The sequence below is a fragment of the Cupressus sempervirens genome, chromosome 7 (genome assembly GCF_028749045.1).
Source record: "Cupressus sempervirens isolate cs-2001-9-10 chromosome 7, ASM2874904v1, whole genome shotgun sequence".
NCBI classification, from domain to species: domain Eukaryota; kingdom Viridiplantae; phylum Streptophyta; class Pinopsida; order Cupressales; family Cupressaceae; genus Cupressus; species Cupressus sempervirens.
The window spans coordinates 114,133,005-114,139,004 of NC_143124.1; positions in this window are offsets into that span (position 1 = coordinate 114,133,005).

Below are 6,000 nucleotides of genomic sequence, written 5' to 3' on the forward strand. Positions count from 1 at the left end.
TAGCATTTTCTTCTTGATCTATGACTCCTCAAATAGAAGTCTTGGAGTTATTTTCCTGCTCAATTCTTCCTTCCTTTTAATTTTAATTTGTATGGATTAGGTAGGATTCATTGTAGCTAATCCATGTTTTGTTTCCTCTAGAAACTTCTTGAATAATCCTCTTGAATTCACCCAAAAATGGTTTAAATAGAATTATGTGCCACCAGCTCATCATCCTTACCTTCCAACTAGTTCACAAAATTCAAGGTAACCACTTTATTGGCTCAAATTTGGTGAATCTTCATTATTTAAAATAATGTAGTAGCTCAGCACTATTGAAATACTATTGCTCGGCACATACTGTGTTACTCGGCATCAACTGTGTTTTTCCTAATGCTCGACATCTAAACTTCACTTAGCACCAACTAAGATCTTCTGATGCTTGGTACCTGAACCTCACTTGGCACCTCAAGGTCACTCGGCATACACTAGAATTTTCTATTACTTCAGCTCCAACTAAGAATTTATTTGGCTTTAACTAACTTTCTTGGCACCCACTAATGATCTTAGTTTAAGCTTTGCAGTCAACCTAGTTACAACTTGTTCCTTCAATGTTTCTAAGTGCAACCAACCTTTGTATCTTTGCATATGTTATCAATACATCATTTAACCATTGTCTTAATTGATCCTTGCACTTCATTACAACATCATAACTCAACCTTTCCCTTAGGTAGTCCTGTTACATCTTGTTGATCAAATCCTCTTCATGAATCAACTAAGTGATAGTACTTGGATCTTATAAACAAATGGCATTCCTACAAATAGCAAGTTTGACATCAATGACAAAACAATGATTGAAAACAAAAATCTTCCTTCTTTGCAACAATCTCCCTCTTTGATTTTCATCAATGAGCTTTTCAATAAGATTTCCAACAGGAAGAAAATCTTGAGCATGTTAGATAAGTATAGCGAAGATTGAAATTAAAAAAGTTGATGATTAATCTAAAGAAGTATTATTTTATGTAAGAGGAGATTGTGTATTTTGGATTTTTTATTTCAGCTAATGGCTTGAATATGGATCTCAAAAAGGTTTAAACAATTTTGGAGTGGTCTACACCTAAGAATGTGGGTGAGGTAAGATCATTTCATGGTTTGGCTAGTTTTTATGAGAATTTTATAAGGAATTTCAATTATGTTTGTAATGCTATGACTAAGACAATGAGAGGAGATAAAAAGGAATTCAAATGGACACATAGAGTTGATAACGGTTTTGAGAGTTTGAAACAAAAGGTTATTGAGTTGCATGTATTAGCTTTGTCTGATTTCAATAAGGTATTTCAAGTTGAATGTGATGCAAGTGGTAGTGCAATAGAAGTTGTATTAAGTCAAGAAGGTAAACCTATTGCTTTCTTTAGTGAAAAGTTGAATAATGATAAAAGGAAGTACTATGTTTATGATCAAGGGTTTTATGTTATTCTTCAAGCATTGAAGAAATGGAGGCATTATTTGATTCTTGAGGAGTTTGGTTTGTATACTAGTCATAAAGCCTTATAGTACTTGAGAAATCATCATAAGTCAAATCAGACCCATATGAAGTGGATTGAATACTTGCAGAGTTTTACATTTGTGATTAAGAATAAGAGTGGAGTCACTAACTGAGTTTTTGATGCATTGAATAGAAGACATTCTTTGCTAACCAAAATAAAAGTTGAAGTTCTTGGTTTTGATTAGATGAAGGTGTTATATGATACTAGTGCAATTTTTTTTGAGATATGGAGAGAATGAAGAGCACCTAGTTTAAGAGAACAACCAAGTAAGTTTGAACAATATTTTATTCAAGAAGGTATTTATTTGTGTATTCCTAAGAGTCCTATGAGATTGAATATGATTAAGGAAAAACACAATGGTGGATTGGTTGGACTTTTTGGAATTGATAAGACATTGAGTTTGTTGAAGGAGAAGTATTATTGGCCTTGGATGTATAGGGATGTTTAGAAGTTTGTAAAGAGTTGTGAATTTTTTCAAGTTGAAAAAGAAGTAAGTCAGAATATTGGTTTGTATACACCTATTACTCTTCCTAAGAAACCTTGGAGTGATATCAGTATGGATTTTATTGTTGGACTTCCTAAAATAGTGAAAGGGTATGATTCTATATTTATTTTTGTGGATAGATTTTCTAAAATGGCTTGTTTTATACCTTGTAAGAAGACATCAAATGTTGAGCATGTTGCTTAACTTTTCTTTAAGGAGATTGTTAGATTCCATGGATTACCAAGAAGTATTATTCTTGATAGAGACAATAAGTTTGTAGGTTATTTTTTGAAGACTTTGTTGAAAAAGATGGGTACCGAGTTGAAGTGTAGTTCTACTTTCCATCCACAAATAGATGGATAGACAAAGGTTGTGAATAGAAGCTTGGGTAATTTTTTGAGATTCTTAATTGGAAATGAATCACATAATTGGGAGATGGTATTAGCACAAGATGAGTTTGCATATAATAATTCTGTGAATAGGAGTCAAAGAAGACACCTTTTGATATTGCTAGTGAAGAGGAGAGAAGTGAAGCAGGAGAAGAGTTTTCTGATTTTATGGAATCTTTGCATAAGGTAGTGAAGCTAAAGTTGGAACAAAGTAATCAAAAAAATAAGGAGAATGTTGATAAGTTTATAAGACATCATTTTTTTGAAGTTGGTGATGAGGTGATGGTTCATTTGAAGAAAGGAATATTTCCTGTTGGAACATATAGTAAGTTGAAGGTGAAGAAGTGTGGACCTTGTAAGATCTTGAAGAAGTTTGATAGTGGTAATTCTTATAAAGCTGAGTTACCTAATGACATGGATATATCTCCTATATTTAATGTTGTTGAATTTTATAAATACCATGAATCAAATGATCAAGTTGTGTCAAATGATCCTAAGAAGAAGATTGAATAAGTTGAACAGTTATTGAATCAGAGAGTTTCCAAGAGAATAACAGTTAAATATTACTATGAATATTTGGTAAAATGGAAGAACAAACCAATGGAAGATGCTACATTGATTTCTTAATTTGAGTTAGATTTAGCTCAGGTTATGACATCTCAATGATTTATGAGAATCATTTCTTTCAACCCTAGTTATTTGATGTAGGAGAATCCTAGCTTGCATGGCTATCCTACATGTTTAATGAGTTACTTAGTTACTGCCAAGTTGCAATTTCTTTCATTATTGAGTTTTCTATGTTTGTCAAGTTCATAGTTTTATGAGTTATCATGTGGTTGTCAAGTTCTTTTAGTTGTCGAGCATTGCCAAGTTCTTTTGGTTTCTGAGCATTGTCAAGTTCCTTTGGTTGACAAGCATTTCTAAGTTCTTTGGTTTCCAAGTGTTGTCGAGTTCTTTGGTTGTTGATGTTGGAAATATTCAAGATATGAAAAGTTACTGAGAGGGGAGGGGTGAATCAGTAACTTCTAAAATTTCAACAATAAAACTGCATACTGATATATTCATCATTCATCCAGGTAACCTACTGTAAGCATGAAACAAAATCATTTGGAACACTTGAACACACACATTTGGTGACCCAGAAACCTTCCAAATAGAAAGTAAAACTGGGGTGGGGATGAAACCCACAAAGCTTCGTTACTGCAGTATGAAGTTGGCCGGTTAAGGCTTACAATGACCACTTTTGGTGATCTACCCTGTTAGAATGAAACAGTGGATCTGATTACAACTGATTGCTGATAAGATCCGCTATGCTCTGATTCACCTTGATGTGATAGATAAAACTTTTTTGCTCCAAAACTCGACCTTGCTGAATATCTTCACAACTCAACACACATACTTTCGCACGCATGTATTTCTTTCGCACCTTCACACTTTCACACTTTCACATTTTCACACTTTCATACTTTCATTCATTCCTTTGTTCCTGTTCCTTCATTGTTCATTACATTTGAGTGATTGCATATATATATACCATCCAAATAAACAATGCATGCAAGGTCGTCCAAAACAACAAGTGCAAATCTCTATACAACGTCGGCCCAAGGTAAAAAACTTGGGTTCACTGAACTGACTCGATGTCCTTCTGATACTCGGCGTCCACTGTGTTACTCGGCATCGTCATGCACTCGGTAGAAGTGAAGGCACGGTTCATACTAAACACTTTGAGTAGTTCTGAACTCGGTAACCACTGGAGACTCGGTAGAAGAGATGTCACTCGGTGAATACTTCTATCTGAACTGTAGCTCGGTGATCAAAGGAAACACTTGATGGAACCTTGTGACTCGGTGATAGTTGGTTTCCTTGATAACCGTCTGAGCTTGGTAAAATTAATTTCCTTGATAACCGTCTGAGCTCGGTTATCACGAAGTTCTCGGTCAATACTAAGTACATCTTCACTCGGTAAAATTGATTCCTTTCTTTACCTCGAATACTCGGTAAACACTGGCTGCTTTTGTTCACCTTGATCACTCGGTAAACACTGACTTCTTTGTTCACCTTGATCACTCGGTAAACTCTGATAACTAGGTAAAGCTTGGCTTTCGGTGAGAGCTCGGTAAGCATCCAGAATCCAATAAGTGTTGTAACTAATGACAAAAATGTATCATAATGCCAACAGTTGAGTTTGTCAAGTTGTAGCTTTTGTGGGATTCTTTGTTTGCTAAGTTGTCTATGTGTGGTTTCTTGTTGAAGTTGACCTTTGCATTTAATTTAGTGATAGGTACTTGTTGAGAGTTGACAAGTGGCTTATTCTAGCATTTAATATGAGATCTTATTTTATTTTAATTACAGTAGGTCAATGTGTGGTCATGCATATATTTAAAGAAGTCTTTGGTAGAGACTTAGGCATGATGTTTGGGAGAAAACTAGAAGATAGATCAAGGAAGTCAAAGTAGAGTTGAAAGGCAAAGTTTTATTGAAGATTAATGTATGTTGACAATAACCCAGAAGGCCTTACAGTTGAGCATGTATTTGGATATTTGATGAATATATGAAAGGAATTTATCCCTCTATCTCTTGAGTTTGCTATTATTTTGTGTTTTTTTTCCACTATGTTTACTCTTGTAGGTGGTTTTGATAGCTGGGTGTGCCTTTGGCCCTGGTTATCTCATCCCTCCCTATGTCAACCAACCCCATGGATGGCTAGGAACAAGATCATCTCAGCAAGGGGATACGTTAGCCCTTTTGGTAACTAAGGTTGGTGCCTTCCCTATTGTTTCTCAGAGAAAGAAGACTCCCTTAATTCTAAGGAAGTTGTTTGATCCCACTACCTTGCAGTCCACTATCAATGTGCTCTCTATGGATTCATGGCTCGAAGAGACCACTGATAGAAAGAAGAGGAGATGCATGATGAAGTAGCTCCATTGAAGGACTTGATCACACAAGTCACCTTCTCTTAGCCATCCAAGAAGATGAAGAAGTAGAAGATAATTGTTGCATTGGCTACAAATTTGATAATGGCCATATGCTAGTAGAATATTGTTGAGCCATAGAAGGAAGACAAATTTCATGAGATTTCAAAGGATGATTTCTAGATCAAAATGGTAGATCTTGGCATCCCAATTCATGACTCCATGGTGACCATGTGGAAATCTACCAATGAGAAAATCAAGGATAAGATGGAAGAGCTTAGAGTAGAAAAGGAAATATTGAAGGCCTCGAATAGAGAATTGGTGAATACTTAAGGTCTAGATTTGGGAGCACTTCATCAAGTCAATTTGACATGAATACAAAGGAGAACAAAAATCTACTCCTAAAGTTCCAACGAGAAAGGAAATTCAGGCAAGTTGGTCGAGCATGGGTAGATTAGATGAAGGCTTAAGGCCCTCACTGGCTAAAAACTTGGGAAGCCTAGTATTGGATGCTCACATGCTTAGGGAAGAAACTTCAAATCATTAGACAACCATACAAAAGGTAGAAGACAAGCTAAAAGAACAATTGGCCCTTCTTCAAGAAGTAATTGACATAAAGACAAATGTGGCCATTACTTAGGAGATTCTTGAAGATGGGAAGAAGTCATTGTTTCACTGGAAACAATCCT